At 50.7% G+C, this 17808-nt stretch overlaps 1 long non-coding RNA gene across 2 annotated transcripts in view; it reads right to left on the bottom strand.

The window, feature by feature from the left end:
• Positions 1 to 3764, bottom strand: part of LOC110014463 — a 16269-nt gene extending 12505 nt beyond the window's left edge. Inside the window, exon 1 of one of the 2 annotated variants that reach the window (XR_002872166.1) lies at positions 3254 to 3764. This is a non-coding gene — a long non-coding RNA (uncharacterized LOC110014463). The remainder of the gene's footprint in view (positions 1 to 3253) is intronic. The other variant, XR_002872165.1, reaches the window with a different exon arrangement.
• Between the last annotated feature and the right edge of the window lie 14044 nt (positions 3765 to 17808).

The raw sequence follows: 17808 nt of genomic DNA, 5'->3' as shown, positions 1-17808 counted from the left end.
TCTAATCGCTGGCGACAGCTCCCAGAGCCACCATGACCTGAATCCATCCCTTCTCCTCGCTTATGCAATCCCTCCATCACAGCCACAGCGGCTGCTGTTCTAAGCCTCCCCTGCCCTGATTCTGCTGCTACATTATGCAATCTGCTTCAGAAGTTTGATCAGCTGCTGACGGAGCGCGGAGTCAGATCAATGCGGGGACGTCCCACCGTCAGCAGCAGCCCGCCGCCGCCAACATCAAAGTCACGGGAAGAAGCGGATTTTCTCTCCACTCGGAGAGAAGGCCGGCGACAGGAAACAGTCTATTTCTGGAGCCACGCAGCTGTAAATCTGTGTGACGTCATGTATGATGTCAGCTGGCGTTATGTAAAGAAGAGGAGGATTTCAGATGCTATTTTTGGAACTTTCGTTAGATTGTTTTCACCATCAATGGACTGTTATTGTGAAAGGGCCTTGTAAATAAATGATAGCTATACTTGGGTTCTGCCGTCTTCTGATGTCACAGGCCTGACATCCCATAGGGACCAAACGTTCTTCCTCAAGAAAGTTTGCTGCAATTTTAGTGTCAAAATCCCACCCAAGGCCGTCAAACAGCCACTTCGTACAGTTTGCGTAAATGTGGGTCTTTCGTGATGCATGCGTGTAACACGTCATTCATGCGTGTTTCTTGTGTGCACAGATGTCCATCGAGGGTTTCAGCTGACGGGTCTTTATGTGAATTTGGTTTTGAGCTGTTCAGAATTCTTAATCGGTTTAGAATTATGCAGTCTAAGCATACATCGTGTTTACGTAATTATTACGTAAATCTTCCTCACTTGTGTGATTTGTGTCTTTCCACGACCGTTCCACGTCTGTCTACCAGACTTTTCCTGCATGAACCACCGATGTAAAGCTTTTATCATGTATACGGCGCACATATAACGTTACAATTATGGAAATGACGCTCAAATCATTAATGAATTGTATGTAAACAGTGCAGTAATCAGACATGGTTAATGTTCTACGTTGGTTTGCGTGTTCTTTGCGTGGTTTCTTCGTGGAGCAACGACTGACGTTGAGCTGTGTTCCTCTGTTCCGTGCTGCTAGCGTGAAGTGATTCTGTTGTGTTCTGTGCTTCCTTTGGGGCTCCAGTCAGTGCAAGAATGTGATAGGAAGAGTGTGGGTGGGGGCGGAGTCAATATAAAAGAGCGTCGTGAGACAATCAAATGAGCAAACGGCGTCAGGGCCGGTCTTTCGTCTTGTGCCGTGTTTGGCGTGGTTGCAGCCGACAGGAACCAGTGAAGCGACATTAAAGGCTTCACATTTGGAAACGGCCGTCTGCGACTTTTCATGACGTCCAGCCGGACCTGACAGTTCTTCTTCTGTGGTTTTAACATGGTTCATTCCTGATACAAGTGAAAATTTCACGGAAAAACCCCAACTTTTCTGGCTTTTTCCACATATGACCAATTTTCCTCTGTGTAACATGTGCAGATTGTACGTCGTGGTTGTGTGACACGGCCTTTAGCATGCTAACTGTTTTCATTATTAGCGTTTCAAGCTAACTTCCTGTTGTGCCGACGGACATTCGCTAACGGTCGTTTAGACTTTAACAGCGTTGTCTGAACCACTCCTTTACCAACACCGACCAACAGAAAAATGATGTAAAATATAATCTTTGGGTTCTGTTTGGCCCATTTCAAAGACGGGCTTTCTGATGTGAGCAGAACTTCCTCAGAGGTCCAGAACCGTCTGCGGGCCACCGAGCAGCTGATCCGCTCACCAGAGGGTTTGAAGGATCACCTCTAAGCGTTCGGAACACGTGCCAGAGTCAAGATCTTTGCTGCTCCTCTGAAGGGTTCCGCTGTGACCCGGTTCCACCGGCCTGCAGATTTGACCCGGGGGGCGGGTCACCTGACATGACCGAGGCCTCTGCTGTTGTGAAGCTGTCAGAGGTCGAGAGTGTGGAGGGAAAAATGAGGACATGCAGAAGAGGCGGGAGGGGGGGGGCATTAGAGGACAGAACGCTGCACGGGTATCAGTGGCAGCATGTGAGGGGGGGGGGGCATCATCATGGCAGGAGGCGTCGCCAAAGCACATAGCTGGAAGCAGTCCAGGAAAACAGCGCCTGGTACACTCTGTTCGCTCTCATGTTTCCCCCACAGTCACGGACAAGCCCCCCCCACACTCATGGACGAGCCCCCGCCTCCACTCCCTCCACACACACACTAGATGTTAGCTGTTAACCCCCCCCCCCAGAAGAATGAAAACATGAAGCTGAAAACACACGAGCCTCTCTCCATAGCTGAGTCTGAATTCCTGCCCTAAATACTAAAAACTCAACAGTGCAGCTCTATGTAGAGCCCTGAATTCTAAAAGAAATTCTGACACCACGCTCACTACGTCTTTTAAATGACATCATCGATTTCACGAAGTGAAAATCTAATTAATACGAGCGTTTTGTGACGATTATTTATGAGTCCACTGATTTATTGAAAAAACACATTTTTTGGGAAAAAATTGTTCCGCTGCAATGCATTGTGGTCTATATTCTCAGATATAGTGAGCATCGATGCACACTGGTTTTTTGCAAAGACTTCTGGGAATTTTCTAAGGCACTGGACTGTGGAATTGTAGATTCAGACAACACTAGAACATGGAGAACGCGCTATAGAGTGAGTAGGGAAGGAATTCAGACACAACCACAGTCTCAGAGCTCAGATTGTGCTTTTACTTTGAAAAAAGGTTCACCCTTCTGAGGACATGAACTATACATCACATCCTGTTTCAGAGGGGCTGAACCTCAATATTTATCATGTTGAGCTAAAGGAAAACAATAAGATGAATCGTGACAGAAATTGATCCAGAATAATGTCCTGAAAGGAAAATGAATAAACAGGAAGTAGATTTTGTTCTGGTCCCTTCAGTCAGTCATGAGATTAAAGAGTGAAATGAAGCCTCAGCCTGTCCGCGATCTCTGTTATGTTTGATTATCATCAGAGCAGAAATCAGTGTTTTTTGTTGTCCTGGATTTCATCCCTGCAGTCTGTCTCCATAGCAACAGGGATGTTTTTTTAAACTGTTAGAAATCAACAATGTCAAAAGTTTTACAGCATGGAGAGCAGAGAAGGCCCCAGGAGAAGGTTGGACCCCCACTTTGAGTCTCTGCTGGGCGCCTCCTAACACTGCAGCAGCTTCAGGGGAGACCAGGTGTGTCTGCACTGCAGGTGAGGCTCGTCCGGCCCACCTGAAGTCACGTCATGAAAACGGCACGTACCATTTTTGGTGCCTGTGGTCATTGTAGACGCAGATGATGGACTGTCGTCCGTTCAGCATGTGTCCATCTGCTGCCATGACGACAAAGACATGCAGGTTCCCAGTCTGAGGTCCGCCCTGAAGCAAACCTTGTTCCAGCGTTCGAACCCTCCACTTGGGACCACAGGCAGAGTCAGAGCGGCAGCAGATCAGCAGTTCATTGCAGCGGCCGGGCCGCTCATTCCTTATGTACTAAAGGACAAAGCTGCATCTGCTTTAACAAAACTTCCTGACTTTCTCTTGGAGGGGGCTGTGATGTAACCTCATCACAAAGTGACCCCCCCCCCCGTTGCTTTTTGTTCTGCTGCTCTTCCTCTTCCTCTCGTCTGCCTCCCTGCCGTCAGCATCACTTGTTACTATGAGAGGAACAATGCTGACGTGCTGATTATGCAACTCTGTTCTCTGAGGGGGCTGCTGTTTTTAGCAGCTGCTAAAAACAGAAATCAACAGTCAGGGGGGCAAATCTGTCCTGGGGGGCTGCGGGGGAGGGGGTGCATGTGGTGCAAACGGCCATCAGACGTCCGTCCTCCTCTCCTGCAGAGGAGAGGACGCTGAGCCCCTGCAGACGCGGCGCCATGCAGAAACCCCGGTAAGCTGCTGCTGCCCCCCCGCTGCCGGCCCTGGGGGGCAACTCTCCTTCTCCGTCTGCTTCAAACAGAGACAGTGAGGAGCAGAGGAGGAGGTGAATCCATCATCTTCATCTTTGGACCATAACAGCAGGAGGTGCTGCTGTTATGGTCCAACAGTCTGAAGAGAAGTCAGGAGGAGAACCAAAGTCAGGAGGAGAACCAAAGTCAGGAGGAGAACCAAAGAAAGGAGGAGAACCAAAGGGAGGAGGAGAACCAAAGGAAGGAGGAGAACCAAAGAAAGGAGGAGAACCAAAGGGAGGAGGAGAACCAAAGGGAGGAGGAGAACCACAGGGAGGAGGAGAACCAAAGGAAGGAGGAGAACCAAAGAAAGGAGGAGAACCAAAGGGAGGAGGAGAACCAAAGGGAGGAGGAGAACCACAGGGACGAGGAGAACCAAAGGAAGGAGGAGAACCAAAGAAAGGAGGAGAACCAAAGGGAGGAGGAGAACCAAAGGGAGGAGGAGAACCACAGGGAGGAGGAGAACCAAAGGGAGGAGGAGAACCACAGGGAGGAGGAGAACCACAGGGAGGAGGAGAACCACAGGGAGGAGGAGAACCAAAGGGAGGAGGAGAACCAAAGGAAGGAGGAGAACCAAAGAAAGGAGGAGAACCAAAGGGAGGAGGAGAACCACAGGGAGGAGGAGAACCACAGGGAGGACGAGAACCACAGGGAGGAGGAGAACCAAAGGGAGGAGGAGAACCAAAGAAAGGAGGAGAACCAAAGGGAGGAGGAGAACCACAGGGAGGAGGAGAACCAAAGGGAGGAGGAGAACCAAAGGGAGGAGGAGAACCACAGGGAGGACGAGAACCAAAGGGAGGAGGAGAACCAAAGGAAGGAGGAGAACCAAAGAAAGGAGGAGAACCAAAGGGAGGAGGAGAACCAAAGGGAGGAGGAGAACCACAGGGAGGACGAGAACCAAAGGGAGGAGGAGAACCAAAGGAAGGAGGAGAACCAAAGAAAGGAGGAGAACCAAAGGGAGGAGGAGAACCACAGGGAGGAGGAGAACCAAAGGGAGGAGGAGAACCAAAGGGAGGAGGAGAACCACAGGGAGGACGAGAACCACAGGGAGGACGAGAACCAAAGGGAGGAGGAGAACCAAAGGAAGGAGGAGAACCAAAGAAAGGAGGAGAACCAAAGGGAGGAGGAGAACCACAGGGAGGAGGAGAACCAAAGGGAGGAGGAGAACCACAGGGAGGACGAGAACCAAAGGGAGGAGGAGAACCAAAGGAAGGAGGAGAACCAAAGAAAGGAGGAGAACCAAAGGGAGGAGGAGAACCACAGGGAGGAGGAGAACCAAAGGGAGGAGGAGAACCAAAGTCAGGAGGAGAACCAAAGGGAGGACGAGAACCAAAGGGAGGAGGAGAAACAAAGGGAGGAGGAGAACCACAGGGAGGAGGAGAACCACAGGGAGGAGGAGAACCAAAGGGAGGAGGAGAACCACAGGGAGGAGGAGAACCAAAGGGAGGAGGAGAACCAAAGTCAGGAGGAGAACCACAGGGAGGACGAGAACCAAAGGGAGGAGGAGAACCACAGGGAGGACGAGAACCACAGGGAGGACGAGAACCAAAGGGAGGAGGAGAACCAAAGGAAGGAGGAGAACCAAAGAAAGGAGGAGAACCAAAGGGAGGAGGAGAACCACAGGGAGGAGGAGAACCAAAGGGAGGAGGAGAACCACAGGGAGGACGAGAACCACAGGGAGGACGAGAACCAAAGGGAGGAGGAGAACCAAAGGAAGGAGGAGAACCAAAGAAAGGAGGAGAACCAAAGGGAGGAGGAGAACCACAGGGAGGAGGAGAACCAAAGGGAGGAGGAGAACCAAAGGGAGGAGGAGAACCACAGGGAGGACGAGAACCAAAGGGAGGAGGAGAACCAAAGGAAGGAGGAGAACCAAAGAAAGGAGGAGAACCAAAGGGAGGAGGAGAACCACAGGGAGGAGGAGAACCAAAGGGAGGAGGAGAACCAAAGTCAGGAGGAGAACCAAAGGGAGGACGAGAACCAAAGGGAGGAGGAGAAACAAAGGGAGGAGGAGAACCACAGGGAGGAGGAGAACCACAGGGAGGAGGAGAACCAAAGGGAGGAGGAGAACCACAGGGAGGAGGAGAACCAAAGGGAGGAGGAGAACCAAAGTCAGGAGGAGAACCACAGGGAGGACGAGAACCAAAGGGAGGAGGAGAACCAAAGGAAGGAGGAGAACCAAAGAAAGGAGGAGAACCAAAGGGAGGAGGAGAACCAAAGGGAGGAGGAGAACCACAGGGAGGACGAGAACCAAAGGGAGGAGGAGAACCAAAGGAAGGAGGAGAACCAAAGAAAGGAGGAGAACCAAAGGGAGGAGGAGAACCACAGGGAGGAGGAGAACCAAAGGGAGGAGGAGAACCAAAGGGAGGAGGAGAACCACAGGGAGGACGAGAACCAAAGGGAGGAGGAGAACCAAAGGAAGGAGGAGAACCAAAGAAAGGAGGAGAACCAAAGGGAGGAGGAGAACCACAGGGAGGAGGAGAACCAAAGGGAGGAGGAGAACCAAAGGGAGGAGGAGAACCACAGGGAGGACGAGAACCAAAGGGAGGAGGAGAAACAAAGGAAGGAAGAGAACCAAAGGGAGGAGGAGAACCACAGGGAGGAGGAGAAACAAAGGGAGGAGGAGAACCACAGGGAGGACGAGAACCAAAGGGAGGAGGAGAACCAAAGGGAGGAGGAGAACCACAGGGAGGACGAGAACCAAAGGGAGGAGGAGAAACAAAGGAAGGAAGAGAACCAAAGGGAGGAGGAGAACCAAAGTCAGGAGGAGAACCACAGGGAGGAGGAGAACCAAAGGGAGGAGGAGAACCACAGGGAGGAGAAGAACCACAGGGAGGACGAAAACCAAAGGGAGGAGGAGAACCAAAGAAAGGAGGAGAACCAAAGGGAGGAGGAGAACCACAGGGAGGAGGAGAACCAAAGGGAGGAGGAGAACCACAGGGAGGAGGAGAACCACAGGGAGGAGGAGAACCACAGGGAGGAGGAGAACCACAGGGAGGAGAAGAAACAAAGGGAGGAGGGTAACCACAGGAAGGAGGAGAACCAAAGGCAGGAGGAGAACCAAAAGGAGGAGGAGAACCACAGGGAGGAGAAGAACCACAGGGAGGACGAGAACCAAAGGGAGGAGGAGAAACAAAGGAAGGAAGAGAACCAAAGGGAGGAGGAGAACCAAAGTCAGGAGGAGAACCACAGGGAGGAGGAGAACCAAAGGGAGGAGGAGAACCACAGGGAGGAGAAGAACCACAGGGAGGACGAAAACCAAAGGGAGGAGGAGAACCAAAGAAAGGAGGAGAACCAAAGGGAGGAGGAGAACCAAAGGGAGGAGGAGAACCACAGGGAGGAGGAGAACCACAGGGAGGAGGAGAACCACAGGGAGGAGAAGAAACAAAGGGAGGAGGGTAACCACAGGAAGGAGGAGAACCAAAGGCAGGAGGAGAACCAAAAGGAGGAGAAGAACCAAAGGGAGGAGGAGGACCAAAGGAAGGAAGAGAACCAAAGAGAGGAGGAGAACCAAAGGAAGGAGGAGAAACAAAGGGAGGAGGATAACCACAGGAAGGAGGAGAACCAAAGGCAGGAGGAGAACCAAAGGGAGGAGGAGAACCACAGGGAGGAGGAGAATCAAAGGGAGGAGAAGAACCACAGGGAGGACGAGAACCAAAGGGAGGAGAAGAACCACAGGGAGGACGAGAACCAAAGGGAGGAGGAGAACCAAAGGAAGGAAGAGAACCAAAGTCAGGAGGAGAACCAAAGGGAGGAGGAGAACCACAGGGAGGAGGAGAACCAAAGGGAGGAGAAGAACCACAGGCAGGACGAGAACCAAAGGGAGGAGGAGAACCAAAAGAAGGAAGAGAACCAAAGAGAGGAGGAGAACCAAAAGAAGGAAGAGAACAAAAGAGAGGAGGAGAACCACAGGGAGGAGGAGAACCAAAGGGAGGAGGAGAACCAAAGGGAGGAGGAGAACCACAGGGAGGAGGATAACCAAAAGGAAGGAGGAAAACCAAAGGGAGGAGGAGAACCACAGGGAAGAGGAAAATCAAAGGAAGGAGGAGAACCAAAGGGAGGGGAAGAACCACAGGGAGGAGGAAAAAACGGAAGGAAGGAGGTGAACCAAAGGGAGGAGGAGAACCACAGGGAGGAGGAGAACCACAGGGAGAAGGATAACCACAGGGAGGAGGAGAACCAAAGGAAGGAGGAGAACCAAAGGGAAGAGGAGAACCACAGGGAGGAGGAGAACCAAAGGGAGGAGGAGAACCACAGGGAGGAGGATAACCACAGGGAGGACGAGAACCAAAGGAAGGAGGAGAACCAAAGGGAGGAGGAGAACCACAGGGAGGAGGAGAACCACAGGAAGGAAGAGAACCAAAGGGAGGAGGAGAACCACAGGGAGGAGGATAACCACAGGGAGGAGGAGAACCAAAGGGAGGAGGAGAACCACAGGGAGGAGGAGAAACAAAGGGAGGAGGATAACCACAGGAAGTAGGAGAACCAAAGGCAGGAGGAGAACCAAAGGGAGGGGGAGAACCAAAGGGAGGAGGAGAACCAAAGGGAGGGGGAGAACCAAAGGGAGGAGGATAACCACAGGGAGGAGGAGAACCAAAGGGAGGAGGAGAACCACAGGGAGGAGGAGAACCAAAGGGAGGAGGAGAACCACAGGGAGGAGGAGAACCAAAGGGAGGAGGAGAACCACAGGGAGGAGGAGAACCAAAGGGAGGAGGAGAACCACAGGGAGGAGGAGAACCACAGGGAGGAGGAGAACCAAAGGGAGGAGGAGAACCAAAGGGAGGAGGAGAACCAAAGGGAGGAGGAGAACCAGGAGGAGGTTCTGAAGAGTAACGTTCTGTCAAAGATTTTTTTATAGTTTTTTTATAACATAACACTAAAACGTTGGGGTCAAATTTTCATTTTTCCAGTTTAAAACACGGATCCAGAGAGACGTGAGAAGCTCCGCCTTCACAACCATCATTTAGACGGTTATCTGAGCGAAGGACAACGTCGTATTGAAAAACGTTCTTTTACTCAGCTGTTCCACCCAGAGGCCTGTTCGGACGCCTGATTGGACGCCTGATTGGACGCCTGCAGACCGCCGCCCGTCTTTACGTCACTTACGTTTTACCTGCTTGCTCAGATCCGCCATGTTCTCCAGCTGACACGTGTTGGCACAGCGCTGGAGGCGTGGCTGACTTCATCCATGACGCCATACGGATGCCAGTATGAGTTTCTGCGTCTGATCCTCCATAAAACGTCTGATCATCCATTCATGCTTCCTCCATTCTGACCCGGCTCACCACGGTTCTGCCTTCACACCTGGCAGTGGACCTTCACGTGTTCCTCTGGACCTGGAGAGAAGAACTGTGACTAAACTCTGTTCTCCTGACTCCATTAGAGACGCCTAATTACAGCAGGTTTCCCTGGGAGCTCATTCTACAGACGTGTGTATGGAAGCATTTCTGTGGCATAATTAAAAATAAAAGTCATTACAGAAATGCTTTTTCGTTCAAATGAAAGCTTCAGTGAAGTCGGTTCCTGTGACTTCATGAGGACCACGATGGAGACGGCGAGCTAAACATCTTTGTTTTCTTTAACATCCACATACAGCTGCTCTCAATCCCAACATTATTGCACCTTAAACCCGACTTGGAGAGGATTTTCTGTACTTCATGAAGTTCTGTAGCGATTCATAAAGAAGCTCCGCCCACAAAGTAAAACCCTGATGTCTGGCTAAAATGGACCCATGGATCAGATCTACAGCAGAACCTTTCAGCTGTCTGTGTGTGTGTAGGTCTGTGTGTGTGTAGGTCTGTGTGTGTGTGTGTTTTCATTCATTCATCTTCTTCCGCTTATTCCCTTTCGGAGTCACAGGGATGGTGGCCAATCCCGTCCACTATATGTATAATGTGACTGACTCTGCTACATCTGAGAGGTTCTGCTGCATCCGTGAAGTTCTGGTGGATCTTTGAGGTTCTGCTGCATGTGTGTTGGCCGTGTGAGAATGTTTCTGTGGGGTTCTGACCGAACAAAGGTCCTGCAGAATTCCTTTAGATGACTTCAGGGTTCAGAACCAGGCCTCTTTAGTGTCTTTGGGCCAGAACCTTGAGGGGAAGGATCCTCCACCGCAGACTGGAGATAAGAACCCTTCAGAACATCACTGAAGGACTCGACTGGACTCCTCGGTTTCCCTGAAGCTAGATGAAGATTTTGTTCTTTTCGTGGAAGAGGAGCTCGGAGGACTTGGAGTCCCTGGTTCAGGTGGAGATCAGGTTGCAGGGCAGGCCTTTGAAGGATGGCGAGGTGTGAATGGAAAGACTGACGGACGTACCTGAGCCCGTCAGCCGGCCCCCGCAGACCAAAGCCTCTCCGGTTTCTGTCCCGTTCACCTGAAACCGGCCGTCAGTCACGGTACGACGGCGGCACAGTGCGGCGCTTCCTCCTCTACATCCTCCAGAACAACAGGATCGGTTTACCGGTTCTCTTGGCCCGTGTCGGTTCTGACTGCAGCTTTGTTCGTCCTGAAGACTTTGACACACGAGCTTCAGCGCCGCGATGTTCATCTCCATCCTCGGCTGCAGCAAAGTCACTCTGACAGGATTCATCAGCCATGATGGACGCGGCGGTTGTTACAGCGCGACCTCTGACCTTCTGCTGCAGAGACGTCTCTCTGATGAGCAGCCAAGCAATCCACTTCCGTCACGGTTTATTTATTAGGCCAATGCTTTTATCCAGACGGACTGACGGCGAGCTGGAAGCTCAGCAGCTTCAGCGTTTGGGGGACAGTCTGACCTCTGAAGCCGACGTTCAGGTGAAGGAACCCGACCAGAAGTTGTGAGCGGGAACCTTTAAACCCAGCAACAAATGAGAACAAACAGCGCTTCGGTTTAACAGATCATGGAAGCAAGACGAAGCTCAGGAAGTGAAGCAGGAAGTGAAACAGGAAGCGAAGCAGGAAGCGAAGCAGGAAGCGAAGCAGGAAGCGAAGCAGGAAGCGAAGCAGGAAGCTCAGGAAGTGAATCAGGAAGCAAAGCAGGAAGCTCAGGAAGTGAAGCAGGAAGTGAAGCAGGAAGTGAAGCAGGAAGCGAAGCAGGAAGCGAAGCAGGAAGCGAAGCAGGACGCGAAGCAGGACGCGCAGCAGGACGCGAAGCAGGACGTGAGGCAGGAAGCGAGGCAGGAAGCGAAGGAAGTGAAGCAGGAAGCTCAGGAAGTGAAGCAGGAAGCGAAGCAGGAAGTGAAGCAGGAAGCGAAGCAGGAAGTGAGGCAGGAAGCGAGGCAGGAAGCGAAGCAGGAAGCGAAGCAGGAAGCTCAGGAAGTGAATCAGGAAGCGAAGCAGGAAGCTCAGGAAGTGAAGCAGGAAGCGAAGCAGGACGCGAAGCAGGACGTGAAACAGGAAGCGAGGCAGGAAGCGAGGCAGGAAGCGAAGGAAGTGAGGCAGGAAGCTCAGGAAGTGAAGCAGGAAGCGAAGCAGGAAGTGAAGCAGGAAGCGAAGCAGGAAGTGAGGCAGGAAGCGAAGCAGGAAGCGAAGCAGGAAGCGAAGCAGGAAGCGAAGCAGGAAGTGAAGCAGGAAGCTCAGGAAGTGAATCAGGAAGCAAAGCAGGAAGCTCAGGAAGTGAAGCAGGAAGCTCAGGAAGTGAAGCAGGAAGCGAAGCAGGACGCGAAGCAGGACGTGAAACAGGAAGCGAGGCAGGAAGCGAGGTAGGAAGCGAAGGAAGTGAAGCAGGAAGCGAAGGAAGTGAAGCAGGAAGTGAAGCAGGAAGCTCAGGAAGTGAAGCAGGAAGCTCAGGAAGTGAAGCAGGAAGCGAAGCAGGAAGCTAAACAGGAAGCGAGGCAGGAAGCGAGGCAGGAAGCGAGACAGGGAGCGAAGCAGGAAGTGAGGAAAGCTGCTCCTTAACACGCTGACACTTCTGCGCCAACATGGAGGCCAAGCGGTTAAGGAGCTGGTTTAGCTCGTGCTGGTTTGCGGCGCCTTCCGTCCATGAAACCAGGGTTCAACTCCGGGCTGCTCCCTGTTCCCTTCTCTACCTCTGAGCCGGTCCCAAGCCCGGTTTGAGAAGGTTGCGTCAGGAAGGGCATCCGGCGTAAAACACTGCCAAATTTACCATGCGACTTGTTCGCTGTGGCGACCCCTGATGGGAGAAGCCGAAAGTGGAAGATGGAGGCCAAGCGGTTGAACCAAACTGGCTGCTGGGGTGTTTTTTCCCATCATGCCTCCTGCTGTCAAACAGCAGCACATCTGGAGCCTCCTCACATGGAGGTGGCAGCTTTCTGCTCATTATTTCATTGCAAGAAGAGATTATGGGATGCGGTGGCTGCAGATCCACCGCTGCATTCAAACGTTGAGTTTTGCTTCCATAATCTGAGAACGTTTTAAATCTCTGAAATTAGACTTTTAGAACTTAAACTTCTCTTTTGTTGGAAATGTAATGACTTTAGTTAAACATTTATTTTAGTTGTATAGAATTTTTTTAGAAAACCTCTATGAAGAAATGACAACCAGGATGAAAGTTTGACGGTTTCAGACGTTCTCATGTCCGTTTGCGTGTTTGCAGTCAGGAACTTCACTCGGGTTCTTTGCTGCTTCATTTGATCGCAGGAACTCGAAACTTTTTATGTTCTTCGTCCCCTTGGTGACAGTTTTCCTTCAGCAGGTAGAAAAACAGAATTTATGGATCCATCAACAGAAAGAACTCGTGAAAGCCCCACATCATCACACTCTCACCGCCGTGTCCGAATGTTGCTCTGCTAGTCTTTCTCTGAAAGTCTTTGCTTGGGTCCAGATGGAAAAAGACCCAAACCTTACAGGACGTTGATCACTGGGGCCCCTGGTCCTTCAGGTGGATCTCTCTGGAAACCTAAAGACGTCTTTGTGATCCTGTCAGTCGTTTCTGCGATGGAAACATCTCAGGAGCGTCCAGAGACGTTTGGGCTAAGATCTTCTTCTTTAAGGATTTTATCCTTTAAAACGTCAGAGTCTTGTTTTTTCCCCACACATTTCTGTGGGTCTGAAGCAGGAACAGTTCAGGACAAGAAGGTTTTAGGTCTTAAACCCTTCGGGTTAATTACTTCTCTCCTAAATATTTTAGGCCAAATTTCTGCTCAGAGACCAAATATCTGATTTCTGATGGTTTATATTTTACTCTGATCGTTTGATGGTTTATCATAAACGTTGCCGTTTGGTTCTCAAAGATTCTTCCTCCAGCTGTGGAGTTATGTGAGGCTACTGGAGCTGCAGTTCCTCCTCTAGTCTCTGGAGGAAACACCGCTTTTGTTTTCAAACCTCCGTCTGACCTGAGAGGTCAGTGGATGTTTCCCTGAGGCGAGCAAAACCGGCGTGACGCCATGAGCGGCGTCAACAACCAACCGTGGAATGTTGAGACGCCACATTCCCCGTTGGAGACCAGAGCTTCCCGGACGACAACCGCAAACATCCACAGTGCTGAGGGTGGAGAAATCCTCATTTCAGTGAAAGTTTTGGACAGAATCTGCTTCCTTCAGCAGCAGGACGGTGACATCATCAAGAATTCCCATCTACCCAAAAAACATCAGGAAACTGTTTCTGTCTTCAGCTCGGCGATTCACAGGGAAGCAGCTCTGCACACACCCACTGCCAATGACTCACACACACACACGCACACACACAAACACAGCATCTCATCCCACAGCTGACAGCTCGCTAAGTTTACATCCCATAATATCCAACACAATCACTTTGCTGAGACAAGCAGATGAAATACAACCGTTTGTCTTCGTAAAAGCTGTTTGCTGCCTGTGATAAACGTTTGTTTTTGTAAATATATATATTCGAATAAAACAAAAGACAAATGAATAAATAATAAACGCTGATCGATGTTGACATTTTGTTGGAAATGTCTGTAAAAGACAGTAGAACAAAAATGTTCAAGGATGTTGAGACAAAAAAGGCAGAAAATCATAGAAAATAATGAACATGAAAGCTACTTTGACCAAAACTACACTCAAAGTGATCCTGATGAATGTGTAGAGATGAACCAATGAACCATCCAGGATAGACCCCGCCTTCACTCAACAGTGGCTGGGATAGGCTCCAGCAACCCAAAATGGGATTAAGTGGGTTTTGAAGACGGACGGATGAACAGTTCGGTTGGATAAAACATGCATTTCTGAAGGAATAATGGTGTCAGGTTTAGAAACAAATCATCAAAACATCATATTTGCTGATGATGCATCGTTTCTTTTCTGTAAGATGATCCTTTTTATTTTATTTTATCAAATTTCTTCAGGAAACAAGGACTCGTCCCCAAAAAACCATTGTGATCTCTGATTTACAGAACGCTGTTCTTAGCAGCATAAAACACCTGAATGCTCATCCTGCAGGTGACGCCATCTTTCATCTCGCAGGTTTGAACCCCGGGTCCTTGAGTTGATGGAAGACCCACTTTTGACAGAATCCCGGCAGAAGTGACCTTCTCCTCGGCCGCAGATAATCCTGCCTCAGAGGCGTCTGATTCATTGCCGCACACGAGCAGCGGGAGAAGGTCGCCGTCAGACGGAGGTCAGGGTTTTTGACTCAGACCTTTGTCCGTCTTTAAAACATCGCCGTTTGGCCGTTTAAACGCAGCCACCATTGCCTGTCTGGCCCCACCCCCTGTTAACCTCCACTGGGTTTCCCTGTTCCTCCTCATCCTCCCCCTCTTCCTCCTTAAAATGCAGCCGCATGTCTCCTCGCCACTTTGAACTGAAGATGAAAGCGTTGATCCTGTAATGAGGATCCTAACAGCAGAGCTGCATGTCCAATCAGAGCAAACGCTGCCGCCGCATGAAAGGGATGTAAGCGTCCTCATGCGACTCCAGCACGTCCCTCCCTGCGGCTCGCCGTGGACGGCCGGCGCCCGTAGAGCGATGAACGCAGACTTCCGGCTCGCAGAGCGTGATGGAAGGCCGTCTCCACTGTGCTGCAGGCAGAGACGCTCCTGCAGGAGCTTGGACCAATCACTGCTCACTAACCTCGTCCGGCTCCAACATGGCGACGTCCGTGTGGCAGAAAAACGGCGACTGAACTGGCTTCATTTGGCTGGAGCCGGAGGTAAGGCATTTTCTTGGGGTGACGTTACACGCGCTCAGTCCACGTCTTTGATACAGTCGATGGTCCGCCCTCTAGTGGTCATGAGTGGTATTGTAGTTTTATTGTCTGTATTTATATAAGAGTAAACATCGATCACTGTCACCTTACCTGCTGTACTATGACGACAACACAAGTCCTGTCCAGGAACATCACATTAGTTCTCTCTGACGAAGGTTTTTATTTGAAACAATTGTTGAAAATATTGACTTTGGTCTTTCTCCACAGACGGCGTGTTTTTAAAGGAAACGCCGGTTTTTAGATGGTAAAAGCGTTTTCTCAAACAGACGAGTTCTGTAGTGCAATGGAACCAGAGGTGAGGAGGAGAACGTTCTTTTCTTCCTTCTTTCTGCCTGGATTTGAAGACGGCCGTCCAGCTGTCCAGCTTCAAATCTGACGCAAGCAGCAAAGATGTGAATCTTTCTTTTCTACCTTGACCTTTCTCTGGGTATCATGAAGCGCATCAGGAGACTATTTTCAATCCAGGATGGTGAAATATTGGAGGAGTGGGCGGGGCCTGTGTACCACGCCGCACTGAGTCATCTCTGGAAAGGTTTCTGTTTTCTCTCTGGTGGCAGAAACCTGCAGGGATCCTCTCAGAGGAAATGACACAGCAGGAACATCAAACAGCAGAGAAACGTCCAGAGCCGGAAGAAGAGAGGGATGAGGGAAAAGAGAGAACGAGCAGAGGACGAGCGAAGCTCCTGCAGAAACGCCACAGCTTCCCTCCCCAGTCTGAGGACTGACATGTGGCTTTGATGACCTTCCCAGAGGTCAGAGGTCACTGAGCATGTCATTGGTGTTGTCATGGGGGGACGGGCTCAGGCTCTGAATGTCAAGAAGAATTATTGTTTTTAAAAGTTAGATGTAGTAAAAATGTTTCTTTGGTTTTTTTCTCATTTTAGTTTCTAAAACGGAACATTTGTGGTTGAAAAGTCAAACGTCAACAAGCTGCTTTGAAAATGTCTTCAATTCAAAACAATCACTTCATCTTTTTCCGCTTAGTCATGGTTTCACTCCGTAAAAACCGTCCCTCTGTTTTCTTCGTCTCCCTCCTGCTTTTCTCGTCTTTCCAGACGTCAACAGGCCGCATTCCTCGCATAGCTCCCGCCACGCCCAGAGCTGGGGAGTGGGCGTGGCTTCACAGCAGCAGGTGATGTGGGTGACCTGCAGCATTAGCATAGGAGGAGTCCCTGCAGAGGAGGGGGGTGGGGGCGGCGAGGATTCTCCTGTGATGACGCAGAAACGCTGCAGCGTCTATTTTTAACTCTATTGATGTGCTCCGCCCCCTCGGCGCTGTAACCTTCAGCTTCAAACCAAAACAAACAGAGAGGCGGGGGGGGGGCCCTGTGGAGCTTATGGAGCTGATGAAAAATGGATCATGTCTGCATGTGGCAGAGATGCGGCGTTTCTCTGAGGCTGGGGGATGATCTCCTCTGAAATGAGATGGCAGCAGATGAAAGCAGCAGCTGACGGACGCCGAACGCCGTTTTCATTAGAGCTCCGGCTGCAGGTTGATCCCCGACACAGCTCCTTTATCCTCTGGTCGGCCGCTCTTCCAGCAGAACGCTGAACTCCTTCCTGAGGTTCATGCGGCTGAGCCTTGGCTCCACGAGCCTCTCAAATGACACGTGCTCGCCGCTCTGTGGCGACCAGGAACAGGTGCTCCCCTCCCACACGGAGCACGCTGTGGGTCAAAACCCAACGGCACCAAAGGACCAAACGTCTCTGAGGGTCCTCCTGGACCTGACACCCGACGTTTCTGGAGGGTTTCTGTCACCAAACTGTCTGAAGGACACAAGACCGTCGTCGGCTTTTAGAAAGATTCAAATCTGAGAGGTTCTGATGACTCCTACAAAATAAAAGTTGTGTTCTGACGGAAGAACTTCTCTGGATGAAGAAGACACGTTTCAAATCCACAAGATGTTCAGCTGATGTGACGAAGCTCAAAGACACCTGGACCACCGACGACCTGATGACCTGACAGACCATCGGCCTGACAAAACCACCTTAAAAAGTGTTGGCTGGACGGTGGTCTGTGACCCGGTTTTTAAGGAGTCAAGGAGTATTCATTGCCATTTTCAGTGAACAGAGTAGATTCACAGAATAGGAATTTGCTGCGGTGCCAATGTGTGACATAAAACACTTAAGGATGGAAAAAATAAACAAGAGTAAGCAAAAAAACAACAACACAAAGGTCAGAACAATAAATAGAAGTACAACAGTGCAAACTGAGGATGGAGAGGGTGCAGGTGATGGTCAGGTGATGGTCAGGTGATGGACAGGTGATGGTCAGGTGATGGACAGGTGATGGTCAGGTGATGGACAGGTGATGGACATATAAGTGAAACGTTTAAGAGGGGAGTTAAAAAGTGTTCATGAGTCTGACTGCAGAGGGAAAGAAACTGTTGTGGTGTTGTGAGGTTCTGGTCCTGATGGACCTTAGCCTCCTGCCTGAAGGGAGGGGCTCCAGTAGACCATGTCCAGGGTGAGTCGGGTCGGCTGCTATCCCACCTACACGTCCCCGGGTTCTGGAGACGTAGAGGTTCTGGACAGATGGAAGGCTGCAGCCAATCACCTCCTCAGCTGAGCGCACAATACGCTGCAGTCTGTTTGTGTCCCTGGTTGTAGCTCCAGTGTACCACATGGTGATGGAGGAGGTGAGGATGGATTCTATGATGGCCGTGTAGAACTGAACCATCATCTGGGCCGGCAGCCTGGCTCTCTTCAACTGCTGCAGGAAGAACATCCTCTGCTGGGCCTTTCTGAGCAGAGAGCTGATGGACG

Source organism: Oryzias latipes, chromosome 19 (assembly GCF_002234675.1).
Source record: "Oryzias latipes chromosome 19, ASM223467v1".
Classification (NCBI taxonomy): Eukaryota; Metazoa; Chordata; class Actinopteri; order Beloniformes; family Adrianichthyidae; genus Oryzias; species Oryzias latipes.
This window is presented reverse-complemented; position numbering and strand designations above follow the sequence as displayed.